Source organism: Rosa chinensis, chromosome 4, assembly GCF_002994745.2.
Source record: "Rosa chinensis cultivar Old Blush chromosome 4, RchiOBHm-V2, whole genome shotgun sequence".
NCBI classification, from domain to species: Eukaryota; Viridiplantae; Streptophyta; class Magnoliopsida; order Rosales; family Rosaceae; genus Rosa; species Rosa chinensis.
The window spans coordinates 17,352,347-17,366,140 of record NC_037091.1 but is presented as its reverse complement, the minus strand read 5'-3'; positions in this window follow the sequence as shown (position 1 = coordinate 17,366,140).

Sequence of the window (13,794 nt, the reverse complement as noted above, 5' to 3'; positions counted from 1 at the left end):
AAAAATCCATTGAAATAAGAGCAACGTACGTGCTCAGACTTTAAAACATGAGGCAAACAACTAGTCTGCCAAGGTTAGGTATAAACAGTAGTAATTTTTGGAACGTTGCAGTGGTAATGCGAGGTTTTGGCGATATCAGAACTTCATGCCTAAGAGAAAAGGAAGAGAGTAAGAAAGAGAGAAAGAGGCTAAAGATGAAAATTTAATGGCAAAAAATTTGATAGGAGATCAAAATAGAAAATTTGGAGGTTTGAATAGGCCCACCCTTAATTAAAGGCAACAAGCCCAACATAATACACACAGCCCAAAAGGGCAAACAACGTAAGCCTAAAACAAGAACCAGATCCCACAAAGGGGAGACAAAGCCCAGCCCAAAAACTGCAATCTTCATCTTCCTCAGCTGGATCAGAGAACCACCAACAGAGGGGGGTGAAGGTGTTTCGTTGACGCCAATCGATGGATTTTCGGATGCCATATCCATTTCTATTTCCCTGGTCCGAAAAGGTTTGGGTTCCCATGAAGGAAATCCCAGCCTCATGCCTATCACGGGGCTTGAACCATGTGGTTGCTTGTGACAACTGCTGAATAGATTGGTAAACTAGACAACCACCTAAGGAAAGGAAGGGAGGAACAAGCAATCGGTTATCCACTAGGAAGCTTCAACGGTGGGGTGGAGGAGGGCGTTGGGATGGAGGAGGGTCTCAGATCTGGTGATTAGGATGAGAGAGCAAGGTTTTGATTGGGTGAACTAAAACTAAACACAAAAGGAAACACGACTGGGACATGTGCCCGGACAGGGAAACCCCCACCCTTACAAAGTTTCAATCTAGATCTCGTCGGTGCGGATCTAGATCTAAGCACAGAGGGAAGGGGGGGGGGGGACAAAGGGTTATTGTTTGGGGTTTTCTGCTTTCTAGAGACATGCGAGACCTTCTTTCTCTAAAAAAGGGAGTTAAAGATTCCCCCTTAAATTATTATTGGGTCCTTGAGGATTATTTCTATTTTCAGGGAACAGTGATACTTCAGATTATTGATTAGTTGATGTATAATTTTGGGGAAGAAGTTATTTACAGTTGACTTTCGTAGTTTTTTAAATCACCATATTGTTTGTTTTGAGAGGTCATTTGGTAATATGGCATGCATGTGTCACCTCTGTTTCCGCCTGTGTGGGAAAGTGATCTGATTGCCAAGGTGACAAGATCAACAAAGCCCAGCATCTGCTCCATTTGGGTGGCAAGATGATACGGGAGATATGAGACATAAATTTTAGCCTGTGTGGCTGTGTGTGTTATTTTTCTTTCCCGCTATTCCATTTGTTAACCATAGAGGTGTAAGATGTGTGTGTGTGTGTGTGTGTGTGTTTTTTTTTTTTTTTTTGAAATATGGGCTGGTGCGGCTGCCCTAAGCCTTGATAAATGAAACTTTTGAATACAATTTTTTTTTTTTTGGGGGAAAGGGGACCATAATGCCTAAACCCCAGTTTACAATACATCCGAAGAGGACAACCCGAATAATAACAAGATTATCCACTATTACAATGTATTCTAATATGCACCAGCAAAGAGTATCAAATCTGAAGGAATTGTGTCCTAAAACAATCATTTTGATGTACTTATTATTGTAATTATTATTAATCAAAAGGGCAAGTTTATTGTTCATTGCTTATATTTAATATTTGATTGAACAAGGTCCAAGGAATATGAGTTAAAGAGAAAGTAATCTAAAGAGTTAGATGTGTGAGACCTTTACTCTTTCACACTCTTATCCTAAAAAGTTCCTAGTCATAGGATTATCACTTGGACATTGATAATCCGGAAAGACTAGTACATACTACGTATGCTCAATATGGAGGATGATATGTCTCTTGTCATTTGTGTAGAGACACTAATACAAGTATGTGGGTGCTCTTAACTTAAAGAGTACACTGAACGAGATCATTAGAGTTCTTGTATGGAGTCTTACTTACATGTCAAACTTGAACTCTAAATTGCAATAATACAAATTAGTCCTTTGACCTGAGACACCATAGTTGTCTTATGAGTGAATGGATTATCTCTTGATGATGCAATAATATTGTGTCCCTTAATGGATATAATAGATGCATTCATTGGTATAATCAATTCGGTCATGGAGACATGTGAGTGTACAATAAGGAATCTCTATCCTTAAGTAAATAAGGTGTATGTTCAAAGATGTGATTCAATGAGTCTTTGGCCAAAGCATTGAATGAGATTAAAAAGGAGTTTCTAATCACATTCTAAGAATCACATAAGAATGAAAATCACATTAGGGGATTGACATATCAATTCCATACCCCGATGATGTGATTTAGAACATAGTGTTAGAGAAGAACCATATTGTATTGTAATTCCAATTGAATAGGTTCTTTGTCATTCTACATTAACTAGGGTAGTCATGATATGTTGCAAGACGTCACTCATGACTTGTGAAGTCCCGAGGATTAATAAACATTTATAATCCTAATAACAAGGGAGAATCAAAAATGGAGTTTTGATTCGTAAACAAAATAGAATGGTTTCTATAAACTTCACTGCCTTGTTAATTAGAACCTAAGAGATTGCACACCATATAAGTGGATCCTTGAGATTGTATATGAAGAAGATTAAACAAGAGTTGGTTATGACCAAATAATTAATTAGACTTATTATTTGGACATAATTAGGATTTTCGGGTAAAACCGAACCTATTGGGCCTAAACGATTGTCGGGTTTTTGGTGTTGAGTTGGGCTTCACTAAGTGAGATTTAAATGAAAGCCCAAGACACATTTTTAGTGCCCAATAACATGTATGGACCAGCCAACATATTGGCTTTATGAAAGTCAATATTTTTCTTTTAGTAATTGGAGTTATTTCCTATTATATAAAAGTGAAAGCATGGACATAATAATAAGTGTGTGTCTCCACACTATTATTTTCAGATTTAAGAGAGAGAGAGAGTTCTCCCTTGGTCCATTACAAAATTAAAGGAAAGAAGAACACTTGCATAATTTCTTCTTTTCTTTCATCTTTCTTCATCTCTTGATTCACTTGGTGAAGATCCTTAGAGGCCATATCCTTTTGTGGCTTTACTTGTTACATCAAAGAGAAGATTACAAGCACAAGAAGGAGTTCTTAATCCAAGGTGCTTCAAGGTGGAGGAGACACACACAAGGAGAGATCAAGGAGGAACTTTGGTGGTTCACTTGGATCGGATTAAAATCACACTCCAAGGGTGAGTAGAACATAAACTACTTCTTTGTTCTTCCTTACTATGCATGCTATGTTTATATACATATCACAATAAGCCAAGATCATGGGTTAAAGGAATGGATTTTATGTTTAGTTAGTAGTTTAATGGTTAAACTAGTTCCGCACTAATTAAAAAGTTTTGAAATCCATCCATTCCTTCAATTGGTATCAAAGCCATTGGCTTAATTTTGGTATGTTATAAACATGGCTAAGTATGTTGGTTGATGTGATTTTCTTAAGCCTAGAGTAATATATAATTTAGATCATAAAATTTGCATTATCATAAAAGTTATGAAGCATATGATGTAAGATAGATTTTTTGATAGCTAGAAAAAGTTTCTGGAAATTACATGTAGGAAGTGGTTTAAGTTTTATGAAACTCTGATGCATATGAGATATGTATTAAGGGATTCTATATGTTTCTTAATTAAGGTGTTAATCTTAGAAACATATTAGATTATATATGCTTTAGGGTATGCTTGATTTTTGGCTTCAAAGATGAAGTAAACAAATGTTCAATGGAAGAACACAAAGCTGGAATTTTATTTCCAGCTTTGGAACATGTCTAAACTAGTTATGAACTAGCTAATTTTTCATGGTGTTTGCTTTCATTTTTGATCCATAAATTCATGAATTGAAATTTACCTAATAGTTAATGATGACATAAAATCATTTCCATGTTTACCTCACCAAATAGTTGGTAGAGTTAGTCATCTTCATTATTAATTTCTCTAAATTACTCACCAAAAGTTGGAATGAGATAAAAGACATGTCTCCCTAAATTAGTCACCAAAAGTTAGAATGAGGTAAAAGACATGTCTCCCTAAATCACTCACCAAAAGTTGGTGATGCATGATGTAAGACATCATCCCCTAAATCACTCAACTAATTTACTGGCATTAAATTAAAGTAATTTAGTGGTTAACTTATTTTGATTGAGTTAATTATGCTTGTTTAATTAACCTTATTAATCTTGGTTAATTAAAGGATGATTATGGACTATGGCATAATATAATTGAGCATGAGATTGGCCGACTATTCATTTTGAATGAATGTGGTTATGTAATTAAAGTAGTTAATTCATTTGGGTTATGTAATTAATTTAATTAAATCATTTGGTTGTGTAACTAAGTAGCTTATTTAATTTATTCAAGTTGATTAAATTTAAATGGGAGCTTGTATGCCCCTTATCCACTCTTGTAATCGAAGATGGAGGCACATGAGGATGATCCAAAGAAGAAATTTGAAGTCATTTAGCCTTGAAAGAAGTTCAAGTGCAAAGTGTATTAGCTTAGCTTAGTTATTTAATTTTCGTAATCGTTACGCGTAATTAAAATCAACCACCCAAACATGACCTTGATCCAACATATTGGCTCATGTTGGATCAAACAACAAGTCCATAATCATCCTATGTGACTTACTATAATTGCATGTTCATTGCACTTGATCAAGTAATTTTATACTTCCCATGATTCCATTTGAAAAATGTTTTTGATGAGATCAAATTGTTTTCTGAAAACAATTAGTGGGAGTATTTTATTATAGATCAAGTATAATGAATGTGTGATTGCATTAGGATCAAAGCAAAGGCAATGTGATTGTTATTAATGAGATTATTAAAGATGAGACCTTAAAATTCCCTCAAAGTGATATTAAGTTGAAAAGCGAAGAAGGTATTATGAATACTTTTTTGTGGCCTTCCATCATTGTAGTCTCCTATTAGATGTTCTTGCATGTGAATATCATTCCGAACGGAGGTATTTCTTGCTAAGAGCTTTGAAGAGAGGTTATTCGACATTTGATGTTGTAAGGTAGGGGACAAATCTTGGTCAATATTCTATTATGATGAGATTTAATTTTTGATCTCTATACTTACATGAGATGATGGGTATAGCTTAACTAGAGTAATTTATCAATATCCTATTATGGTGGGACTTACTTACTTTAGAGGCCAAAGTTATGGATATTCACATTTGATGTGATTGGATAAGAGTATCCTCTCATGGAAATTAAGTTGACCTATAGTTCTATTATGATGCGGTTGGCTTAATGAAAATGAGTCTTCCATACTCACTAAGAGTTTTAATTTATACTCTCGAATTCCTTGAGGGATTAGTAATTTGTTAAAATAGTGAGAGGGTGCCATTTGATTCTTAAGACCCGAGTCACTTGGTTTTAAAATCAATCTCATTTATTTTATTTTATGTTATGTAGATTGCAATATGTCAGGACATCCTATCACCAAAATTCTCAATGAAAATCGTCTTGTGGGCCCAAACTTCAATGACTGGCTCCGCAATTTGAAAATTGTATTGACATTCGATAAGATCGCTTATGTCTTACAAAATGCACCCCTTCACACTCCTTTGGCTCGAGATGCAACCGATGAGCAACTTGTTGCTTATCAAAAACATAAGGATGATGACACTCAAGCTAAATGTGTTATGCCTGCATCCATGAACTCACAACTTCAGAAGCAACATGAGAATATGGATAGCGCCAGTTCTATATTACTCCATCTCACTGAATTGTTTGGTGAAAGAAATAGAAATGTGCGCTTCACAGTAGTCAATGGGCTTGTCAAGACAAAACATGTGAGGGGTGCACCTGTGCATCAACTGGTCTAAAAATGATAGGCCTTATTGAGCAAATTCAAGACCTTGGATTTGCACTTGATGCGGAGCTAGCTCAAGAACTTCTTCTAACCTCCCTAAATGATTCATTTTCTCAGTTCATAATGAACTATAATATGCAACAAATGGATCATACTCTTTCTGATCTTCTCAATATGCTGGTAACAGCTGAGAAGCAAATCAAGAAAGAGAGTGGGAGTGTGGCCATTGTCGCTTCTTCTTCATCCAGTAAGTCCAAAGGTAAGGGCAAAGGGAAGAAGAAACAAGTGATAAAGCCTAAGTGAGCAGTCCAAAAGAAGAAGAAGAAGGAACAAAAGGAACCAAAAGGTATTTGTTTCTTTTACAACAAAGATGGGCACTGGAAGAGGAATTGCAAAGCTTATCTTGCATCCTTGAAGAACAAGTCTTCAACAGAAGGTATGATCAATGTGATTGAATCAATATTTACAGTTAATAATATTTCCACTTGGATAATTGATTCAGGTGCATCTCACCATGTTTGCACTTCGTTGCAGGACCTAGTAGGAGTAAGAAAGCTTAAAGCTGGAGAAATCACCCTACGTGTAGGAAATGGCATAAGAGTTGATGCCAAAGCCGTGGGGACTTATATTTTGAAGTTACCATAAGGAGATACATTGGAGTTAAATAATTGTCTTTATCTTCCTATATGTATAAAGAACCTTATCTCCATCTCCATGCTTTTGAAGGATGGTTATAGAGTAGTTTTTGATAAACTAAGTGGTTTTGTATCTATTAATGAACGCGTGATATGTCATGCTAATATTATTGATGGTCTCTTTCATCTAGCTTTAGATGGTAGTATTAACTGTATGAAGGAATATGCTTTGGGATCTAAGAGATCTCGAGAAACGGTTAACCCCATTAAGATGTGGTACCTTAAACTTGGTCATATTAGCCAAGATAGAATTCACAAATTATCCAAAAATGGATATTTAGAGTGGTTAGGATCTGATCCTATGCCTACTTGTGAGTCTTGTCTAAAAGGCAAAATGACCAAGTCCCATTTTGGTGGACAAAGAACAAGAGTTAATGAACTCCTAGGCCTAATACATACAGATGTTTGTGGTCCTATGTCCACTATTAGTAGAGGTGGATTCTCATACTTCATAACCTTTACCGATGACTACTCTCGATTTGGTTATATATACCTTATGAAGCACAAATCTGAAGCCTTTGAAATGTTCAAACAATTTAAAAATGAAGTTGAGAAACAAACCGACAAGAGTATTAAGGCTCTAAGATCCGATCGAGGAGGTGAATACTTAAGCAATGAGTTTATTGATTATCTCAAACAAGAAGGCATTGTTTCTTCATTAGCTCTTCCTGGAACACCACAATTCAATGGTGTCTCTGAAAGGAGAAATCGAACTTTGTTAGACATGGTTCGTTCCATGATGAGCTATACTGATTTACCCATATCCTTTTGGGGATATACACTTCAAACAACAATTTATTTGTTGAATAGAGTGCCTTCCAAGTCCGTCCCTCTTACACCATATGAGATGTGGCATGGGAAGAAACCAAATCTCAATCTAGGCCTCATCAAAAAGCCCGCGGATCAAGTGGGCCGATGGAGACCAGCCGGCCCTGAGGGCTAAAAGCCCGGCCCGGCCCTTTAAAAAGCCCGCAAAAGCCCGCCTCGATGGGTAGTGGGCCGGCCCGCAAAAAGCCTGCAAAAACCCGGCCCGCCAGGCCCGGCCCGTAAAAGCCTGTAAAATATTTTATATATATATATTGTGTGTGTGTGTATGTTTATAAATATATATATATATATATATATATATATACAGATCCTATCCAGAGCGGAGCTCCACTTTGAAATTAATGTGTGAAGTTCAAGTTTTGGGTCACTTTTCGGTCGCATATTTACATCTCGACCGTTCAGTTTTTAGGTACTAGTATATAGATCGTCTCTGTAAATTTTCAGCCAAAATGATGATCATTAAGGCATTGATAACTGCCTTAAAGCTAGTACGGTTCAGGTTGACAGATTTAGTCCGTCCATTGGTTTAAGTGAGTTAGATACCTTAACGATCATCAATTTGCTTGAAAATTTGTTTGTGGAGATGATCTATACACTAGTACCTAAAAACTGAACGGTCGAGATGTGGATATGCGACCGAAAAGTGACCCAAAACTCGAACTTCACACATTAATTTCAAAGTGGAGCTCCGCTCTGGATCGGATCTGTATATATATATATATATATATATATATATATATAGACACATATAGATATATATATATATATTTGTGTGTGTGTTTATATATATGTGTGTGTGTTATATAAATATATATAGATATAGATATATATATATATATATATATTTGTGTGTTATATATATATATATATATATATATATATATTTGTGTGTGTGTTATATATATATATATATGACTATGTGTGTGTGTGTGTGTGGAAGTTCTTATACTTCTATATAAAATATGTGCTAATGTGCATATATATATATATTCTACATATCGGTTGACCAATCCGATCGGATTCGAAAATATGGTGAAATTGGCTAAATTTTTTACCACACTCATAATTTATTGTAATAAACTCATCCAACGGTCGGTTTTTCCATTTTCTTTGAATTGATAGGGGTTGCTCTTTGGAGTGTATGATATATAAATATAGGTTTATAAGAGTAACTACGTTTGACCTAGTTGATCGAATTCGAAACAAGAATCAAATTGGCTAGATTTTCTACAATCACCATAAAACATTACAATCTCTCCATCAAACGGTTGGTTTTTCCGAATTCATTTTCCACTACATGGTTTCTTTAGAATGAACCTAAATGTTAACGTTTGAAAGTTCGGCGGTAGCTGAACCTTTGTTAACGCCGATCCGGTGGGTGGATCGACATTTGCGGTGTTCCCAAAGCCTCCGCTACCTGTCAAATAAAATACAAAGGGCGTCAGAGGGAGACCGCGCTGAGCAGTCTTCAACTCTCCGATGCCTAAGTTAGTCAATGTACTTATGTTGACAAAGTAACAGTAGGTAAGTATTGAATTCCCCCTTAATGAGGAGAGAGGAAAGACCCTTTTATAGGTGAGGAGGAGGCTGATCTCTTCCTTGCTTTCGATGTGGGACTGAAGTGCTTCAGTTCCTAGCTTCAGGAGCTTCTGATGCTGCTTTGGCGCGACGCGTCGGCGGTGATCTGGGGGTGATCCGCCGCTGAGGTTGTAGCCCGCCTGGCGGTGTATCTGTATGTCATTCCTTTGGTTGGAATTAGTACCCTTGGTGGTACACTGAGCGTGGCCCATTATAGCTAATTATGTTTGCAAATGTACATGTATATACAAGTCCCCCAAGTCCCCAGTCAAGGAGGGCAATCTTGGTTGGGGAGTTGCTTGGCAGTTTGAAGCGTTCTCTTCCGCTAGACTTTGCAGGAGCATAATTAGCGTGAGTGCATTGTCAACCATGGATTTTGTGAGCAAACGCTTTACACCCTTTCAGGTGGGCCCCTGCTAGGCCCCCCAGGGAGTCCCCCACTCCCCGGCTAAGATAGACCTCCGGATGGCCGGCAAATTGTTCGTTTAGGGGGAGCTGCACGGAGCAGAGGGTGTTGGGTAGCGAACCCAATCTTAGCACCCGAGTGACGGGGGTCAACGTGCCTGATCAGGGCCGTCGTAGACTGTTGATAAGTCCCCGTGTTCCGTAGGGACGATCTGACTGTAACGCCGCGTGGCGGTCGTTGTCAGAGTGAGGCGTGGCCTCGGGATACGCAGCTGGCGGATATCCCCCCGCTGATTGCAGCAGGAAACAACATCCAGTAGACGTGCGTGGCGGTACTTTATTGAGCGATATTGCGTTGAACAAAGTACGCAGTTTGCAAGATGAAAAGGGGTTCCGCCAGAGGTGTGTAGCGGAAGGCACGCCGCTTGCATGATGGCTAGGGAGAGATTCTGCTGGCGGGGTTTCGTTCAGCGGAGACTTTGTCACTTGGAAGATGACAAGTGAGAAGTTCCGCTGGCGGGGTTTCGCTCGGCGGAGACTTCGTCACTTGAAAGATGACAAGTGAGAAGTTCCGCTGGCGGGGTTTCGCTCGGTGGAGACTTCGTCACTTGGAAGATGACAAGTGAGAAGTTTACTTGGAAGATGACAAGTGAGAAGTTCCGTTGGCGGGGTTTCGCTCGGCGGAGACTTCGGACGGTTGGTGAAGTCATCCAAGTGGTTACTTCCACCAGACGCTTCGTCTGGTGGCTGCTGATACGTGTCCAACCCGTAGAGGGTTAGCGTGCGGAGGTTTGCTTCCTAAGCCTGGCCGTCTTCTCGCCATAAATGATAGTAATTATGATTTTGTAACCGAGGCGACGCCTCGGTTAATCCGGAGGGTAAGTGGAGATGTGGGACACGTGTACGGCTGGCGTGAGATGCCGTTTTTCAATGAATGGTTTAGAATTCTTTGACGTTGACATAAAAAGGGGGGAAACCAGTGAGATTGGACACTTTGCTAAAACTTGAAACTCTGCTCGTCGTCTTCAAGCTCTGCTCGCCCGAGACTTCAGCAAGAGGCTGCCGGGATTTCGTGGAGTTCTCGTGCCAGAAAAGACGAAAGTTTCCGTCATCGAAGATTTATTGTTCATCACCACACCGGAGTTTTCGCCTTTGAGGTTGGTATCTTGATTTTCTTCCCTGTTTCATTGGTTCTGTGTTTGGGGTGTTATCTGTTCTTTTCTGGTGTGCTCTGAGGGTGTAAAGTGAGATTTGGGGGTGGGTTATGGTGTTTGGCAGAGGGTTTGTGTTTAGGGATTTTCTAGATGGTAGAATCTGGGTTGAGTGTGGTTGTTCTTGTTTTGGCTTTTTCTGGGTAATTGTTCTTGATGTTCTTGGCTATAACTGATGTAAGAATAAGCTAGATCTGTGTTTGTGCTAACTGGTGTGGGTTTTAGGGTTTGGGATGGTTAACGTCATAGAGATTTCGAGCAGTGAGGATTCCGGGTCTGACGTGTCGTTCAGCGCGGCGGACAGAATATTTATTGACTCGTTGCGTTCGTCTGCCCATGTAGGAACCTCACTGCCAGAACCGCTAGAGGTTGAGCCGTTACAAACAATAACTTGGGGCGTAGCCATGGGTCGTGTTTCGCGTCTTGAGAGTTCTAGGGCAGGGAAGACAGCCGTTGCGAAAAATAGGCGTGACGAGCGGCTAGCGAGTAACAGTGCCGCCAGTGGTTCCGCTGACGGGGGAGATGTGGCGGGAGAGAATGCCGAGTCAGCGTGGGTTCTTTCCGATGGTACCTTTATTGACGAGGCAGGTGGGCGGATGAACGCCGTCGTCGTCAATCGGTTGAAAGGGATGTACCGCTTGCCGGGAGTGGTAAAGCTGCGTCAGCCGACAGTGGACGAGAAGGCATCGATGCGGCCAAGGGGGTCTGCCACCGTGCACGAGGCGATATTCCGCCAAGGAGTGACACTCCCACTGGTGCCCAACCTACAAATTTTGGTGTGCGAGTTCGGCCTTGCGTTCGGGCAAATTTGTCCCAACATGTGGCGGTTGATGTTAGCGCTGAACTCGTTATGGCAGCTGTCTGGTTGTGAAGGGCCAACCGTGGCGGAAGTGCTGTACTTCTACGAACTGGTATATGTGAAGCGCCAAGGCTGTAGGGGGCAGGTGAATTTGAGTCGACGTGTGGGAGCGCCGAAGCTGATCGAGAATTTGAGGGACTCTATGTCCTATTGGCGGGGGACCTTCTGCGTGGCCACGGCAGGGTGGGAATACCAGGTCGGGTCCAACGAGGGGGAGCCGACGTTTAAGATTAAGTCGGAGTTTCAACCTATTCGAGGTTGCTCGTCGAACATAACTGGAGATTTCCATTTGGCCATATCTTTGGTATTCTTCTAACGATTACAATTTGTTTGTGCAGCGGGCTTGCGCTACAACTTGACGCGTGCAGAAGAGTGCCGCGTGACTCGTATCAGAGGCTGTTGGCGGAACCGCAACCTGTTGGACTTTCGCCTCCTCACCGGTTGGGAGTTGCTGGTCGACCTACGCCTGACCCGTGCCGTTGGTAAGGAGTCCCCGTCACACTGTATCTTCAATCATAGTCCCAGGCTAACCTGTTGTGTTTTTTTTTTTTTTTTTTCCAAAAACGCCGCCGGGTAACACGCGAAGCCGCGACGCCTTTGCCAAAGCTATGGACCGTGCGGAGATCGACAATTTCCTGGAGACGATGTATGCAGCCGGGCTGGCGGCTCAGCAGACGGTGGTGAATCCGAAAACGCTGGAGTTAAGCCAGTCCTAGGTTCCGATGACGCTGCCAATGCCGCATCACTCCCACCTTGGCGATGACGGCCTGCCTGTCGCCCAAGCTAGGGGCAGCGTGGCAGGCGGGGAGAAGAGGTCTACTACCGCCGCGCCACAGAAAGAGAGGGAGCCCACCACTCGTCGCGGGCCTCAGAGGAAGCGAGCGGGGACTAGCACTGCCACTGGGACTGAGCAGCCGGCAAGGGAGTCGAGGCCTAGTGCTGCTGGAAGCACACGGGTGCTTCAGCGAAAGCGTCGTCAACCCGACTCCGCCGATGAGGAAGAGGAGGATGATGTGGAGACCATTGGGGCCCGCCAACAGAAGAAGGCGCGACAAGGTCCGCTCAAGGCTCCCGCTGTCGAGGGGAGAGAGGTTCCCGCGAGCGACCTGGATTCGTTCGCCGCGTACTCAGAGTTCATGATAGACAGTGAGCGGGAATTCCTTTTCCACCTCTGTGAGCGGCTAGGGTTTGGCGGCCTAGCGGGGATTTCGCGCCCAACTGCCATTGACCAGTCGCCCTTCAGCTCGGCGTTCGGTCACTTGTCTGTCGGATTGCACGAAATGTTCCTAGCGGCTTCTAAGCAGCCCCTGGTTGAGCGGGAATTGAGGGAGGAGGTCCAGGGTCTTGAGAGAGAGTTGGCGGAGGCGAGGGATAAATTGTTGGAGGTGGAGCGCCACCTGACAAAGGCGGATACTGATGCTGCAGATGCACGTGGCAAGCTGCAAGTGGCCATTCAGCGGGACGTGGAATGAAATAACCATGTCTCCAAGCTGGAGCAAAGCTTGTCCCTGCTGGAGGAACGGGTGGCCGCTAAGGACAAAAAGATCGATATCCTGCAGCGGGAGTCTGCAACTGGGAAAGAGGAGGTGAAGAAACTGGAAGGTGAGATTGGCCGCCTGAGAGCTGAGGGGGACCGCGCCGCAACCGCCGCTGTTGAAGCATTCAAACAGTCGGCGGATTACAAGAAAGCGATGAATGAGGCAGCAAAGGCTGGGGCCCTAGCCAACATAGAGATGCTGGGAAAGAAAGGCGCTATTGACTGGGTGAAGGCGTCCCAGCCCGAGGTGCCTCCGTCTCAGCAGACCCCGCCAGCGAAGAATATCCCGCCGGCGAAGAGTACGGCCCCTTCCCAAGTTGGTGTTCGCTCGGGGAGCGGAGAGAGTGGTTCTTAACCGGCGGGTGATTCCCAGCGGACTCCTCCTACCCAGTCGGAGGTGTCCCGTGCTGTTTTCCTGGCGGCCCACACTCGAGCAGATGGCACAATGGAGACTCCGAGTCCAACTGCCCGGGGGTCTGACCAAACGAGTCGCGCACATCCGCCGCCGCACGCCGAAAATGAAGAGGCTGGGGCCAATCCCTGAGATGCTGTACTTCTCTCTTTTTTTTGTATGTAGCCGCTGAGGCTTAAAGTTTTTGATGTAAAAAACATTTTTGGTCCTACTGGCGTCGCCAGTTGCCCTCAGTGCTAGACTTGGTAACAATGGTTTGAATAATTCCTCGTTTCATTGATAGCCGACTGATCAGCGTTTTACAAAAGCGGGGATGTACCCGTTGGGTAGCTTCCCTTAGCTAAATATTGAACAAAAATTTAGCTAAGTCAAGATGCTCTTGGGTAGCGGCATGATTATTTGTAGT